The sequence below is a fragment of the Ursus arctos genome, unplaced genomic scaffold, assembly GCF_023065955.2.
Source record: "Ursus arctos isolate Adak ecotype North America unplaced genomic scaffold, UrsArc2.0 scaffold_18, whole genome shotgun sequence".
Classification (NCBI taxonomy): domain Eukaryota; kingdom Metazoa; phylum Chordata; class Mammalia; order Carnivora; family Ursidae; genus Ursus; species Ursus arctos.
The window spans coordinates 51,288,097-51,305,456 of record NW_026622852.1 but is presented as its reverse complement, the minus strand read 5'-3'; the positions used below and the strand labels follow the sequence as shown (position 1 = coordinate 51,305,456).

General features: G+C 40.5%; 1 protein-coding gene across 12 annotated transcripts in view; it reads left to right on the top strand.

Annotated features, from left to right (window-relative positions):
- Positions 1–17,360, top strand: part of MAPKAP1 (MAPK associated protein 1) — a 237,004-nt gene that overhangs the window by 144,478 nt on the left and 75,166 nt on the right. The window lies entirely within an intron of this gene.

Here is a 17,360-nt window from a genome sequence, read left to right as displayed (position 1 = left end):
AGCATATAATCTGTTCCAGATTTAATTAGCTATCTTCAGACGAAAGCTGAAGTTTTAATAAAAGTTAGAAGAGATAACACAGTGAAGGACACGGATGAGCTGTCTCAAGGCCATATTCCAGGGGAACGATAAGAGCTGTAAAAAATGGCAGAGGAGAGCAATTGAATGGAGCAATGAAAATCTGATTCTCATAAAAAAGAGAGAGAGAGAGAGATGCTGGTAGGGGCGGTTGTAGATGAGACCTGCTAGCGTCTGCAAGCAATTTGGATGCTTGCCAGGAGTCATTGTTCACCCTCGGCTGTGGCGGCTCTGTCCAGATGTGCCAACTGCACGTTTCGGCTTTTGCCAGCTGACTGCGCCGTTTGATAACCAGCTCTCTGGATGCCCATCACTGGCCGCAGAGATAGAATTAAATGATGATGATCTTCCCACAAGTTGGGAGAGGAAACAATGCATATAAATCTTGATTTCATCTCAGCATGAGAAGTCTTTATCCATCATCACTCATAATGAACAAGTCGTTAGCTGGGATGAATGGTGTTCTGGTTTTTCCAAACACCTCTTTTGTTCATTTTTTGGGTGACTTTTATCCATTGCATGGGGGTCAAACCTCTTTACATTTAAGGGATGATTGAAGAGGCATAGCCTCTCCTTCCCAGAGGAAAGTAGATATTTGGGGGTTCTAGGTGCCAGTCTAATAGCATTTAAACAGCTTCCGATATTTAAAGATATTTAATAAGCATTCATCTTCTTTTAGGATCCTGTTTTTCCGCGTGTTTTGACCCTAAATTTTTTACACAATAGTGCATTTTGTGACATATTCATTGTATTCAAAGATAATGTTATTCCAGGTTGTCCAAGAGGAGCAGGAACCAGCTTTTTAAACCTTCTTAATAGAAATTCAGCTGTCGCAGATTTTTTTAGACCATGAAACCTGTGAACTTACTGAGGTGCAGCTGAACCAGTGTCTTTCCCTCTGTCTGCAGCTATCTCTTTCCAATTTTGTACCTATTTATCTGTGTCCATCTCTAGCAACCACGTTTATCATACACACAGTTATTTATGTTCACCTTTGTGTACACATCCCTGCCATTTCCATCAGAGACTTTGCCATATCCAGAACACAGTGATTTGCATTATTTATTCCTTTTTATACTAGAGAAGTCGTTTGAGATCGATGTATTTACATAAATTACTGTCCATTTTCTTAATCCAAAAAGCTCTATAAAATGAAAAGCTCTTTCTGTTGCTTTAGTAAGTCTGGTCTCATGAAACAGAAGGATCTCCAGTTTGCCAAAGATGTTTGTTTAAGGTTAGGTTGGTAAAGAAGGTGTATTTTGTGATTTTGAACTTTGCATTGTGGAGTGGGCTTGTTTTGGAGGGTAATTAATGAAAGAGGAAAATCCTCTTGTTACAGACAGAAACACAGTGTGTTTACTAAAAAAAAAAAAAAGCTGTTAGTGCTCACACTTGCCTATGAAATACTCATACACATTATGGCACGTGAACTTAGTCATGAACTCAAGAGCTTGGTGGCAGGAGATGCCAGGCTAGAGACGTCTATCCTGTACTTGCTGAGCGTCCACCACGATGACCGGCGCAGTCTCTGCAAGAAGGGGCCTGCCTCGCCCCATGTGCAGGACAGCAGTGGAGTGCGCAGCCTCTCTTCAAACAGCTTTTGCCTGATGGAGTGCAGAACAGCGCTTGTCTCTTTGCTGCTATTATTTAACTGAAGTGAGAGGCGAGATTCAACAACATGCACCATGTGGAGGCGAGAGTTCTCACTACTTGTTCATTAGGGGTTAGTTGCACCAAGAGCAAGGTTTCAGAAATCCTTTTACAGGCTGACAGTGCACTTCTGTTGCGTATCCACAAACCTCTAACTTCTCTCTTCTTTTTTCCAGACTGACCATACAACTTTCCATTTCATAGTAATCATAAATTGAGAACCTAAACTATTTTGTTATGAAACCCAGATGTGGGTTTAATGACTGTTCTAATGTTTAAGTACTCTGGCACTCCCTTCCCGATTTTCATTTGTAAAAAACTGGCAGATATTTGAGCAAAAGAAGTCTTCTTTGTTTAGATAGATAGGTTTGTCAATGGAAACCCTTAGAGTTTTAAAACATATTTGCTTGGTTTGGATAGACTATCATTACAGGCACTTGTAACTGATCTAGAATTTTGACTTGCATTATTTGTAATTATCATCGTCATAACTATTTATGAACACTGCAGGGTTTTTTCTATTAATATTCATGTACTGAACTAGAGTAATCTTTTCACAGTGTGTTCCAGTCAGTTCTCTGCTAAGGCCCATTTTTTCTAAAGCCCATTTTTAAATGTCTCTTTTAAAGTTTCTCTGCAGCTTTTCATTTTATTACTGACCCACTTGACATTTGGAAGCTACCTGCACTGGCAGGAAAGTGCTCACTGTTAAGAAAATTGTAAATGGAGAATTTGGTTTTAGAAGAATTAGCTGGAACCTCTTTACTAATTTTTGTAGTTGGGTGGGTGAGTTTTTGACATAATGAAGAGTCCTTTGATTTAGGTGGTAAAATATACTGACCTGTTATTTAGGACTTAGCCCATCAAGTTCTCCTTTGTTCAAGTTCACCCTCACAGTCAGTGACCTTCTGAGCTTTTTAGTATTTTGTTGTTGTTTAAAAATGCTATCACCCACCAACCTTTACCAGGCTCCTGAAGCATGGTGTTGGGTATGGCGAAGCAGATACAATTTCAGTTATACATTGACACAGAAATATAGTTAACTCTTGATCTACAAAAGAGAGAAGGCTTCGGAGTGGGATGTTCCAAACAGAATAGTTTTCTGCGTGGCTCTGTTTCAGTATTGTTGTCATTTTGAAATGGAGGTGTTTTTCTTTATCATCTGCTGGAGGATTGAACCAGAAGCATATTAACTTTTTCTTACCCTTGTTCATTCTTGCCTTTTGATGTGAAAGACAAATTTTTATTAGTCTGAAAATCCTTTTGAAAAGTTCTTATAGTATTGTTAATAAAAGTTATGACATTCATTTTTGCTTTTCCTTTATAAAATTTCACCTAGATTTTGAAAGATAAATGTTAGCTTTGTCAGGGGACTCTCTCTTATCTCTGTTTAGAGTCACAAACCACCTTATTGTTTGCTAATGTACTGGTTTTCACAAGACACCTAGGATGTCATTAGTGACATGGTCTAGACTAGGGTGCCTCAACATTATTCCCTAAAATACTGCAGGCTCAGAGAAGGCGATCGAACAGCTACCACAGAGTGCAGGGTTCTGATCAGAAAGAGGGCTGATGGTGATATCATTGGATCCTCGAGCTTTATATTAAAGATTCATGTAAAATGTAAATTTTGATCCATACTATATTTGTACATTCACTCATCATGTGTTCTCATGTGTCAGACCTGTGCTAGGTGCAGGGAGACAGTGGGAGGCAGATTTACAAGGCCCTTGCTGAGGAGGAACTTACATTCTAGAAGGAAGGTAAATATGAGCAGCTGAGAGAGAATAAGATGCAATATAGGATGGTCAGGGAACTCCTCCCTGAGAAATCGACTTTTAAATTGTGACCTTCACATTTAAGCTGTGAAGAGTTAGGAAGGGACAGTGTCATTCAAAGCAGTGGCTATTTAAGGCTTACTATATTTTGATATAAAAAGAACATTTCAGATTTCTTTGTAGTTAATTTACTTAACTCTCCCCACCCCCCACTCCACCTCCCCAAAAAAGTAGTGAAATTGACCCTTGAATTGCTCCCTGGGCGAAGTCCCCACATCTTACCCATTAGCAGGTCCTCTCAGTTTTACCTCCAGAATATATCCTGAATTTATTCAGTCGTTTCCATCTGCATTGGATGAGTCCAGCTCACCATGACTTTATCCGGACTGTTGAAATAGCAGTTTTTCTGGTTTTCTTGCCTCTGCTCTTGTCCTCCTCCAGTCTCTTGTCTACACAACAGCCAAAGGGGTTTTCTAAAATATAAATCAGATCATATCTGCTCTGCACCCCCCAGTGACTTTCAGAATAAAATCCAAACTTCTAACTACTGTAAATTCCCTGAGGCCCAAAGAGGGGAAGGGACATACAGAGAATATGAACACAAAGAAAAAAAAGAATTGGAAAGAAGTGCAGAATTGATTATCACAATATGGCAGAGAAATATAGGCAGACCAGGCAGAGAACCTGGAAAGCCAGGGTGGGATCTGGAGCCTGTAACTTAATGTGGACCTGCTCTAATTAATAGACAGGTGACAGCAGGGCCAGTCTCTGACACTCTGCAACACCTCACTTGGTAGGCCTTACTTTCATGCCTGGTAGACCTAGAAGGTAGCATACTCATTAATTATTTAATTAATTAATTATCAGTAATGTTTTAAAGGGTATTTGTGTGTCAGGAGAAGAGTTGGTCTTTCCCCAAGATGTGGTTCCAGTGGGGGAAGAGCTGATTTATTGAGTGCCTTTGTGTACTTACACATATTATCTCATTTAATCTGCAGACACTCCTAGAAAGTAGATTTTATTATGCCTGTCTTACAGACTTTAGAAATGTTGGGGGGGGGGTGCATGTTAGAATTAAGGAACTGTTGAGAACTATGTATGTAATCATATGCTTACCTGTCTGAGCCTCCCTTTCCTTGGCTCTAAAAGAACTTAAAGTTACCCAAATTTCCACAGTAAGTAAATGGCAGAATCTAAATTGGAGCCCAGGCTTTTTTGACCTCAAAGCCCATACACTTTTTATTGTACCATGTTGCTTATTAGAACCCTAATGGGAGAACAAATTTAAAATTCTGTAAACAGAAATGTTCATTGATTCTAAGATCTAAATGCACTAGGGAAGTGCAGCATTTAAAGGAACCCTGTGGTGAATCTGGATATAAAGCCAGGAATTCTTTTTGTAATTGCACAGTTTGTCTGTATTGGTGTCAGTTTTAATGTTTTATGTCTGGCTTTCTTAAAGCAACATACACCTGTCCTGAGCTGCCCTGTGGAAAAGAGAAACCCTTACGTTTTAGAGGGAGCAGGGTTTCTAACACTCTTCTAACCTGAAATGTTCTCTGAAGGCTAAAATAAGCTAAAGAATCTTCTTGCTGTAGAGTTGAAGAGTCTTACTCCATGTGTGATTGTAAAGATGAAAAATCCAGTAACCTTTCTCCTATGAAAGTAATTTGTGAGCCAGAGACACAGACATGTGGTTTCCTTATGCTGTAGCAGGTAATCCTTTAAAAAAAAAAAAAAGAAGAAGATGAAGAAGAAAAGGCAAATAGGATTGTTTAAATGTTCTTAGTCAAAAAGGCAGTAATTTCTATGGAAAACTGTTCCTCCTCATGAAATAATAAATAATCATGCTGATGTCACTCATCATGGGGACCGGATGAGACATAAAGACCTGATACTTGATATCCAATGACCCAGTGGGAAAATGGTAGAGGAAATTAGGGCAGCTAAAGTGTTTAAATGTCTAACTCGGAAATGCCCTGGGCAAGAAGCTCCAAGTTAAATATTCCTCCTTTCCTCTTCTCTCTGCCTCTTTATCTTGTTGTTTCTTCCCACCTGAGCCTCTCCCTGTCGGGAGTGCTCTGAGGCTCCTGATGGATCTTCTTGAGAATAGAGCAGAGCATGTTAAAGATGGCATTGCAGTCAACTATTTTATCTAGGAAGCCTGGAAATTTAGAGAATTTATGTCAGGCAAAAATCTTTGGGAACCACTTTAGAGACCCAATTATTTTAGAAGGGTGTTATGAGCTCTCACAACCACCACATCAGAAAAACCTGAAATACATCATTCGCCAAAACTACATTTGACCAGCGTTTACTCTTCCTGCTAGTCGCTAATCTTTCAGAAGTTCCTTTTCCATCACAAAATCTATTCATTCACTCCATCTGGGGCAGTCACCAGCGTGGATTAGATTAAAGCAGAAGCCAAATGAAAGAAAGGGAAAAGACCTATTCTCCTGACACGCTGTGTGGTGCTGCAGGAGGCACAGACATTTGGAAGTCAGAGGAAGGACCTTTCTCTGGGCCACTAGGGACGAATTCTAGAGCCTCACTAATTTAATAATAACTGTTCAGGAAAAAAAAAATAAAGAAATACTACATTCAATGTACATATTGATTGTAAGCTGTAGCCTAATTTTAGAAATATTATAAAGTAGGGGGAAAATGCATCTTAGAATGAAGAACTCTGGTAACGGAATGCGTAATCCCCTCCTTACCTCTCTGAGCCGTGCTTTCCTCAGCTGTGACTCAGGCGAGGTGGAGGGAGGAGTCACCCAGGGCACTGTGGGAAGGGTGTGCTCTAAAGCTCTGAGTGTGGCTCTGACAGACCCCGTTGACTTCAGTGGTCACCATTCCTTGCTGCCTGCTCTGGACCAGCACTGTGCTAGAATCAGGTGGAAACCCAGTGAGAAAACAGATTCAGAAAAGGAGGCAGTAAAATATGGCAAATTCACAAGAAGTACATAAGCTACTAAAGCAGCATAGATTAGGGAGTACTTAAAACTACTGGGTGAGGCAGGGCCTGAGGAAAGATGCTCTGGAGTAAATGATTTGACAGTTTTTTGAAGATTAAATAGAATTTTGCCAGATGAGTAAGTGAGAGGAAGGACATTCCAGGCAGAGACGTTTTGAGATGGGGTAACAAAACATGGATATCCCAAATTCCTGGAGCAAGAACAGGGCAGAGGAAAAGCTGCAGAAGCTAGGCGGGGGCCAGATCCGATCAGGCCAGGCCTGATATGTACTCAAAACTAGAAGAGCTGTACTTGTTTATTGGGGGCTTATTATGCAGCAGACACTATGTAGGCACTGGGGATTTTGTTGAAGCCAAGAAATGGCCCTTACCCTCCCAGAGCTTACTGTTTAGTTCCTCTGGGAGACAAATATCAGGCAATTACAATACCTATGCATGTGATCAGTGGAAATAAGTGTAGGGCCTGGGTGCACACATCGTGGGAGGGGAGCCCTAGTCCAGTCTTAGGGAGTCAGGGAGACCTATCCTCCAGATGAGACCTGAAGATGGTGGAAACTGACCAAATGAAAAGGGCTGGGAAAGAGTGTTTAGGCTGAAGGAGTGAGGTGAGAGAGCTTGATGCCTTGTAGAAACCACATGTAACTCAGTATAATAAGCAGTAGCGTAGGAGTTAGGAGGGTGGGGCATTATGAGGCTGAAGTGGTCGTTTGGGACCAGGTCATGTTTGTAAACCGTGTTGAATTTGAACTTTATTCTGGTGGCAGAGGGGAACCATTGAAAGGAGAGCAATATAGTCAGAATTTCTTTTAGAAAACACACTGTCTGCATGATAAAAATCGATTAGAGGACATAAAACAGGAGGCAGAGACACCGGTGAGGAGGCTCTTGAGGACTCTATCCAATGGATGATGAGCCCTGAATTAAGGCATGGAGAGGAGCGGATGGTACTCCGTACAGGAAGCAGGGATGGACACCACAGTAAAGTCTGATTTCTTTCATTAGAGCTGAATGCACAGTTTTGAGGAGAATTGAAATACCTTGAAGCTGCCATCCGTCTGGTGTTAATATTAAAACTAGGGGGTGGTAGAAGATAGGCTTTTAAAGATTTCTTTTTTTAATAAAACTAAATGCTTGTTGAAAAAAATCAAATGTTTAGGAAGTGCATGAAGTAAAAAGTAAGTGTGTGAAGGTTTCTTCTGACTTTATTTGGTGTGAACCCTTGGTTTTTTTATTCACACACAGATAGACATAAGGCTCTAAGTTTCATGTGGGCAGGACCCTGTTTTTTGTTTTCAGTTTCTTTAAATCACTATATACCCAACATCCAGCAGAGTGTCAAATAGAAGACGCTACATAAGTGTTTGTTAAATGAGCTTGTAAAAAATGTATCCACATAATGATTTTTAAGAAGGATACCACACAGTGTATATGATTTTGAATTTGTTTTTCACTCAGTAGTATGTCGTAAGCATTCTACTGTGTTAGAGTGACCATTGAAGTTTTATCTTTCTAGTTACATTTATTTAACTTAGCTCTCTGTTGTTGGACATTTAGGTTATTTCCAAATTTCCAGTTTTACACAAACATACAGTGAGCAGTCTTGTATGAATATTCATTGCACGTTTGTGCTAGATGTTAAATATGGGATTGCTTGTCAGAGGTTTGCTTATTTAAAATGTTGAGAAAAACAAATTGCCCTTTAAAAAGTTTATACCAATCGTTTGACACTCCAAGAATATATGAGGGCGTCTTCTTTTCCCACCCCCTTACTAACACCCATGTTATCAATCTTTAATTTTTGCCGAACTGATGGCTAGCAGTTAATGTCGCATTTCAATTTGCATTTCTGGGGTTTTTATGTAAAGTTAAGCGTTTTAAAAATGTTTTTATTTGCCATTTATCTTTCTAAAAGATAGTTTTTTAAGTCAGTTGTTTTAGTGGGAAGAGAAATTGAGAAGTCTAATTTCACAAAACTGTTTTTAAGTGCCCTATAGTTTAGAATATAGTTCAGCCTACCACCCCCTTTCCCACCCCAGCAGGTACACACGCACACCTGGTATACAGAAAAGGCACACATCCAGGCCAGGCCATTTTACTTGTCTCCCTTCTGGCCTTTCATTCACCAGCAAAGCTTTTGTTTATGTGTTTGGAGAGAGTTAGCTGGTAATTCACTAGGTTCCAGTTCACTTCATTTAGGACCTTATGTTGTTATCTGCCTGCTTTGTCACAAAACTATTTGAAAAAACAGATTCCCTGTTAAATAGTTTATTTTAGTCTGGTACGTGTATATAGTACTTAGAAAATGCATCGTAATCTGGAAATCAGAAATGTAGACCAAAAAGTTGTCACCCCTTTACTGGTTTATTTGGGGAGGCATATCTAAGGACCCGTCTGGCAGCATTATGAACAGCACTGGCACCAAGGGCAGCTGTGGGGGGTTAATGGGGACCCTGCATCATTCCTTGCCATGTGCCTGGTGAGTTAACTCCTAGAAGTTTCTGGGAATGGTAGCAAGTGGGGAAAAGGCTGCAACCAACAATCAGTGTCACAAAGTGGGGATGACTAATTTGCTGAGGACACCGTTGAGACAGATGTTTAATTAGCTGAAGTCAGAGTGGATAAATTGGGAGAGGACTGCCTATGCAGAGAGATGCCCTGTTCCCTCATCTCTCATTTAACTGGTTTGGTTTGGGTTTTTGTCCTTACCGTTTTCTTTTTGAAGGCAACGTCCTCAGACTCAGGGGAGCTGGGAGGGAGTATAGGAGAAAAAGTACCCTTTGGTACATCTACTGAACACTTACTGTATTTTTGTATTTAATCTTTACAAAGACCTTATGAAATGGACATTGTCTGTTTTTTATGGTTGAGAAAACCAAGGCCATGTATGTGTGTGTATTGTGTACATGTGCGTGCATTCTTGTGTGGATTGCTAATGAGTGACATAGATGAGATTTGAACTTGTACCCCTTGATTCTTAGGCCCAGTGTTTTTTCTCTGTACTGCAGCTTCCCCATTTAAATTGTAATGCAAATGAGAGAACTTTCTGGAATAAAAGTAATCTGTATATTGACAGGAGCTGGTGTCACACAAGTGTATGCATTTGTTGGAACTGTCAAATGATACTCACAAGATTGTGCATATCATTGTATGAAAATTTTACCTAAAAGTAAAAAGAATCTCAAACAAATATTGGACACAAGTTAATGTTATGCACACTGAATGTACTGATCTCTGCTCTTTAGTTGGAAATGCATTTTTTTTTAAAGATGCATTGGTGGATGGATATATGATAAGGCAAATACAGTAAAAATGCCAATTGTAGGATCTGGGTGGCGGGTACATGGGTTTTCAATGCACAGTTCTTTCAACTTCTCTGTGGTTTAAAAATGTTTATAATAAACTAGGAAAGAACTTATAAAAATTAAAAATATATAATTTAGGTTCTGCTTATTAATGTAAATTTCTGAACTTACAAATAACTATTTTTGTGACTTAGAAAACACTAATCTTTACTTCCTATAGGGTATTTTATCTTTTATTGCTTCATATGTTAAATGACATCTTTGAGGGTATAGTTTCTTCCATGGACCTGTGGTTTTAAGTAGCATATAGTTATGAAAATATAATAATTGTTACCACTTACTGAATATTAAAAATTTGCCAGGCAATCTGCCAAACAGTTTTTGTATTGATCTCTTTTAATCCTTAAATCAAGTATTTGAATTGGTTGTTAATTTTGTTTTATAAAAGAGAAAACTAAAGCTCAGAGAGTCTGCAAGACTTGTCCAAGGTCACACAGCTATTAAGTTGGAGAACTGGGATTCAAACCCAGATGTATAATGCCAGAGTTTGTATTCCTCCTACTGGCTAAGGTTCCAGGGTCCACATGTCAGTGGAGGCAGGTATGCTTTTCTCTCTCAAGAGACCAAGTGCACCTGCTTCGTTTGGACGTGGCAGCATGGTTCAGTATAAAGAGTACAGGCTTTGGACCCAAACCAGCCCAAGTCTCCACCCCGGCTGTGCCTTTCACACAAGCTATATGGTTAGACAATCAAGCCTTTTTCACTTCGGTTATCTTTTCTGTCAACAGGAGTAATAATACTTACCTGGCAGGGCTGTTGTTTTGACTGGATGCATATAAAACACTTCATAGTAAGTGTTCAGTGGATGTCAGCTGCCTTTATCCCTGTTGCTATTATGGCACCAGGCACACCATAAAATCTGGGTTTTGAGGTTTTGATTTACTTCCTTTTCTACCCGTATGATTTGGCCTTTGCCTGTACCCTTTGTTTGCAACGAATTAGGTCTATAGAAAGCTTATAAGGTGTGATAGAACCAGCTTTTGAATTGTGTTTGGATATGGATCTGCTGGAAGCACGCTTTATTTTGAACAAGGAGAAAACTAGATCCAGAGAGCCAACTCTGATGATTTTTGATGAACAAAAAAACTCATGTCAGGCACGTGGGGGTAGCCTAATCGTCACAAGACGCATTCATCATGTAGCTCATATCAGCATATTTAATTTACTATACTCAAGATTCTAGAGAGAAAGTGAACAAATTACAGCTATCTGTAACAAACGTGTTTACAGGTGATGATTATAAAAAGCCTTTGTATTAGCAGCCAAGTAGCTCACAAAGTGTATCGCTTCTTCTCAGAAAACATTTAAAAGAGGAAATAAAATGAAACATCATTATGATTTTTGAGGAATGATTACAGAAGTTACAGGGAGTTTTGGAGTGCTGTGTCTGCCTCTTACACTCTCCGTGAAGAGTTTTTGTCTCCCCCAGAGGAAGCAGGCCATTCATGTATTTATCCTGGTAGTATCTGTAAGGAAAATTCTTCCTCTGCCAAGGTTGGGTTTGGCCATTTGCTGGAAAATCATCACTTTATATGAGCTATGCCCCCATAGAAGACCTCTTCGGACCAGCCCAGGGACCTGAGATACCCAGCTTCTATCTCACTGTTTTCAGAGGCCTGACACTAGAGTCAGTCTTCCCGCACACACAGTTTAAGAGGCAGTTTTAACAGGTGCAGTGACAACTTTCCACAAAGAGTTTTTCCTTTTTGAGTAAGTTACTAAGACCGGTACTTTCTACAATGCCTTTAAATGCATTAAGAAAAACAAAAGAAGAAAAATAGCTCATCAGTCAGGATATTTCTTCTTCTGTCTTCCAGTGACCGTAGTACCCAGAGACAAAGGTGACTTAAAATCAGGAAAAGGCATTGGACTGGCACTGGGAGGCAGGTCTGGGGAAAGGATATATCAGCACCTAATTCTCATTACCTAGCTGCTGATCACAGTGGGACAGTCAGCAGGGTGGATAGATTTTACTGTGCCATCAAACCAATTTTTCAAACAAAGTCAGTGAGATGTGATTAAAGCCCAAGTACTACAGAACATACAAGGTGGTCTGTTGGAGCTCCTCAGTCTTCCCCAGAACTGTCACCACTGGATCATAGAAATATCAAATCATAGTAGATCCCCAGCTTACCTTTTTTTTTTTTTACACACTACATTTATTGGAACAATGTGAATTAAGGTAAAATTAAGACAAAGTATGATTTAAGTCTAAAAAAAATCCTCAAAGTGTATCCAGATCGGAACTCATCACTCAGTAAATATTTATGGAGTGTCTGCTAGGCAGTGTATAAGGCTGGCAGGGCCTGTTCTCAGTTCTCATTTCAGTGGGGTAGATAGTCAATAAAAACAGTACATTTGATAGGGATACTCCCTTCTGGCTTTTAGCCTGTCCATTTTCTGACTAAAAAGACTTCTTTGAGTCTCTAGTTTTGTGAGTGCCCCTCCCGAAAGGAGTCCCTCTTGCCTCCACGATCAGGCATTACCTCAGTCTTTCCACTTTAGCAAGTTTCCGTGCATCTGCTAATCGACTACCAGCACTGCTCCCTGCCGCGGGGAGACATGGACAGGACAGCAATGGCTGGGTGAATTCAGGAGCAGTGGGTGACTCATCACATCCAGAGCAACAGCGTAAATGAGGTATGGGCCCCGTATCTCAGCCTTGGAAACTACTAGAGAGAACATTGTCCCTCAGCCACTCAGCCTTGCGTCGGAGGTGCCATGGGCCTGCCCCAGTGAGTTCCTAATACATTGATCTTGCCAGCTGTTGGTGTGTACCCTACCAAGGAAAAGGATGAGGACCCTCCTTTTCCTTTGGGATGGGGGAATAGAGCTTTCATTTGAGTAAAATTAAAGTCCCTTGTGGAGAACAGATTCCTTTTTGCCAGCACTGTAGCTGGCCTGGAGTTGGTGACCAATGTATTTTGTGAAGTGAGCAAAGGAGAACCAGTGAAAGCCAATCTGCAGTCCACAGCTGCTTTACTCCCTGCCAGCCCAGGCCCAAGGCCACCCACTTCCTATTCAGAAATAGATTCACTGCACTTTGATTATTGGAGATCAAACTTCCTCCGAGAATTAAATCATCGAATGAAAATGTAGATGTCTTAAAAATGAAACACAATGCACATCAGTTGAAATTAGTGTCGCTTCCCAGGTTCCCAAGACATGAATCTCTAATGCGTCCTTGGGGAGCCAGTGGGATATAGCAAAAACAGACATTCTAAGCATTGATAATCAAGTAAGGGTGCCCAACAGGAAGAAGCTACTGCATACACTCTATTCCAGAAAAGAAAATTAAAGCAAACTCACTTTCCAAAGCAGAGCTGTGCATGTGTGAAAGGTAGAGCACATGCTGATTCCTCATCTTCCACAGCAGAAGTTAAGACGTATTGTCTGATATTTATAATCATTTTTAAAACAGCTGAGTAAGAATGCTAATAAAAAGTACCAGAAGAAATAGCCAAAAATTTTTGAAGTAATTGCCTGTAAGAAGGGATTCAGGGATGTGCAGGGAATTAACTTTTTCACTATAGGACTTGTAGTATTATTTACTTCTTAAACAGTATATACAGCAGCTGCCCACAGGTCCTATCCCTATGCTTTAATAAAAACACTTTTTTGCACTAGAAAAAAAAAACCAAATAAAATAATAAAAAAGTAAAACTGTGTATACAGTTGACCCTTGAGCAACAGGGTTTGAACTACATGGGTCCACTTATGTGCGGATTTTTTTACAGTACAGTACTATGAATGTATTTTCCTTATTTTCTTAATATCTTCTTTAGTTTTGTTGTAAGAATACGGTATATAATATATACATATACATATGTGTAATACAGACACCATACAAAATATTTGCTAATCAACTGTTTATATTATTAGTAAGGCTTCCAGTCAACAGTAGGCTCTTAGTAGTTAAGTTTGGATATCTACGTGGATTTTCGGCTGTGTGGGGGATTGGTGCCCCTAACCCTTGTGTTAGGAGTTAACTATACGTGTTCCTTTGCGAAAAGTAAAAATAGTTTTTAAAATTTGTAAAAAGAAGACTGCTTACTTTCAAATTCTAGAGCTTAGAAAGATTTCTTTCTTTACTTACTTGACTTTATTTGGTAACTTCCTTTCTCCTAAAAGCCACAATCCATTTTGTTGTGTGGATGTCAGTTTTCTGTGAGAACACTGTTATTAAATAGTTGCTTCCCATTGCAAACATCTCCAAACCTTTTAAGACCAGAATGTTATACGAGTATAACCATTATATTGTGATTTTGCCAACATCTTGTCTCTGTGACGTGTATTTTCCGCAGGTTAAAGCACAAGCTATTAGCTGAGTACTCTTGTCCCATCCTAAAAATGACTAATATCTCAAATATAAATGAAAACAGCTGCTTTTCCATAACATTAGAGTTCCAAACAGCTGTCACATGTACATTTTGACATTCTTTATTTTTTTTTTTTTTTCAAAATTGGGACAAAAATTAGTTTACTGAGTCTACTAATCTGGTTAAGTATATCATCTAACCTCTGTGGAAAGGTGGAAAGGAAATCACAGAAAAGTCTATTGAGCTAGAATGTAGCTATCCCTAAAGATTCGAACTTACTTAAAAACGAAAACCCTGTGAAGAGACCCCTCTGTGCCAAGAACAGAAGGTCTGTAGGGGCCTGGCGGTGGCTGCTGTACTGCCAGAGAGCCTGCGCCTCGGCGGACAGCCGTTGTTCTCTCTCTAGCTGAAGAGACTGTGGAGGGCCACCCCATTGTGGCCTGAAAGCCTGCATCCGTGCTGTCTCATCTTCTGCAGCCGTTGGAGAGTTTATTTCAGGGATTATTGTTGTGGACCAGAAGACTGTGCTCCCTTTATTGATTCAAAGCTGGCCCTACCACTCCTAGCTAGGTAACCTTGGTCAGGTCATTCTCCCTCTCTGAGTTCCTTGATGTATTTTGCTCTTCAGTAAGATAAAGTCACAGCCAGATCACAGGCTGCTGGTTGGTAGTTTTAACTGTGGAAACTTAATACCTGGGTTCTAGAAACATCTCCCTAGTTCCACTCTTGCTTCTGTTACTCTTTCTAGCTCTTTGGTGAGTTTCTTAGCCTGTTTGAACTTCATTTTCCTCATCTATAAATGAGAACACTATCTTCTTCTTAGCATTGTTGTGAGAATTAAATAGAAATCCATGTGAAACACCAAACACTTAGCTGTTAACTATTTTATTACTCAGTAAATGTTAGTCCTGTCCCCTCTCTTCAATTGCATTGTTAGGAGACCTAGCCATACTCACAATTTTGTGATACAACACTTTGTTTTTTAGGAGTATGACTGCTTTGAGGCATGATTCAACAGAGACCGTAGCTGTTAAGGAACCCAGCTCAAATTTAGCCCACATTACGTATGGCCCAGAATGTGTGCATCTGTCTGCCCAGCTGCTCATTTGAGCTTTTCCAGGGGTCTGAGGCCCCTTGTCAGAACAGCAAAGCATCAGTGAGAACATAGGTATGCACATGTAAGAATGACCTAGCATTCCTCTGGAGCACTCTGCATCTGGGGCTGGATATGCAGAAGGGTTAAAAGCTGGAGAAACTTTTGTCATAAATTTTCTCTTCAGCAGGACTTCCCAGGGAACATCTGACATTAGGAGAGAGGAAATGCTGATTGGCCTCGGAGTCAGCTGAAGGAGACAGGAGCTGCAGTGGAAGCTGCTGGATTTACTGTTATTAGCAAGGCAAATGGAAAGCCAGCAGGACAGCCTAGCTCCCAGATAATAGATGTAACAAGAAGGAAAACTCCCAGGAAGGAAAATGGCTGGCAGCCACGACTCCTCTACTGCCATTTTTTCCATTGCTTTTACCTTTTTGTTTCGTGTGTTTAACACAAGGAGAAGCATATTTTAACATCTTGGGTTATAAGTCACAATTGGTTTAAAATAAAACAGGATCTATAATTCAGCTTCTTATCAGTTTGATAGATTCATAGCTGAACATGGTGAAATGTGTAAAATTGTATTATTATAGTGTGAGGTAGCTGCCATTATTGAGCACTTACCGTGCACCAGACTAAGTGCTTTGTATGTGTTATTATCTCATTTAAACCATATAACAACTTCATGCTTTAGAAATTATCATCATCCCCAGTTTAGAGATAAAGAAACAATGCTTAGAGCACGTAGGTAATTTCCCAAGGTCTTAAAGCTTAGTGGAGCTGGGATTTGAACCATGCCATTAAGGTCCTACCAGTCCGGGGGAAAGTATTGAGGCAAGAGCCCAAATGGCTATTATGGGGCCAGACAGGGTACTGGCAGTAAGAAAAGTGCTTACTGAGGCCTGTGTTCCTGACTTGAAGCACAGCCCTAGCTGGTACAGTGGTGGTTAGAAGGTGGACAGGTAGGCAGAGAAGAGCCGAGTTGGCAGGTTGAGGCGATCTCTGAAGGGCCTGATCCCCCCAAACAGGGAAAAGGGCAGCTGGGCAGTTGATACCTAAGGACCACAATGACTGAGGGGAAATTGCAGGTCCTGACAACAAGGACCAGGGAAGCAGATGATGCTGAGCATCCAGGGACAGAAATGCAGAGAACTGTCCTGTGCAGGTTCAGGTCACGAAGGCAACAGGTGAGCAAAACTCCTATTGTCAAAATACCGCTAGGAAAAAAATCCCTTTAAAAAGGCTGGTCAGGGGCACCTGGGTGGCTCAGTAGTCAGTTAAGCGGCTGCGTTTGGCTCAGGTCGTGATCCCAGGGTCCCGGGATTGAGTCCCACATCCGGCTACCTGCTCAACGGGGAGTCTGCTTCTTGCTCTCCTTCTGCCCCTCCCACTGCTCATGCGCTCTCTCTGTCTCTCGCAAATAAATAAAATCTCAAAAAAATAATGCCTGTCAGAGGCCAGCATACTACAGTTTTTCTCATTAAGTCCAACATAGCTAGCCTTTTTTTCTAGCATGAGAACCATTGAAGCTATAAATATACGTATCTTTAAACTCTAAAATCAAACTTGGCACAGAAAGACGCTCACACTCTAAGAAGAGCTACAAAACAGACACTACCATTCACCCAATTAATTCAGTAAGTCATTCATTAGACATCTACCGAACTCTGTAGTTGCAAAGATGAATAAGACTCCCCCCTCACATTCACTCTTGTGGTTCATTGAATCACTGAGAGTCATGGCAAGTGAGATTCTCCAAACTGTTGTTCTCTTGGTCATTCTTCACTCTGTGTTTTTCCTCATTTTTACCAAACAAGTGTAGCTGAATTCAGGTAAATTAAATGTGTAGCTTATAACAGAGATCCAGGCAGGTAGGTGGCATCAAGGGCAGGCCCAGTTTTCTAAGAGGCACACTGAGAACCTAGCAGGGTACTAAGCCCAGGGCAGGGTTCTGAGCAGGGCTGGGCCAGGGGCAAGGACGCTTACCTGAATGAGACATGAGGGTCAAGGCCAGATTAAAAGAAAGGAGGTGTTGTTTTGGGTTGGCTTTAAATTGCAGAAATCTTCTTGCCTCGAAGCAGAACCTGCAGGTCAGAGGAATGTTAA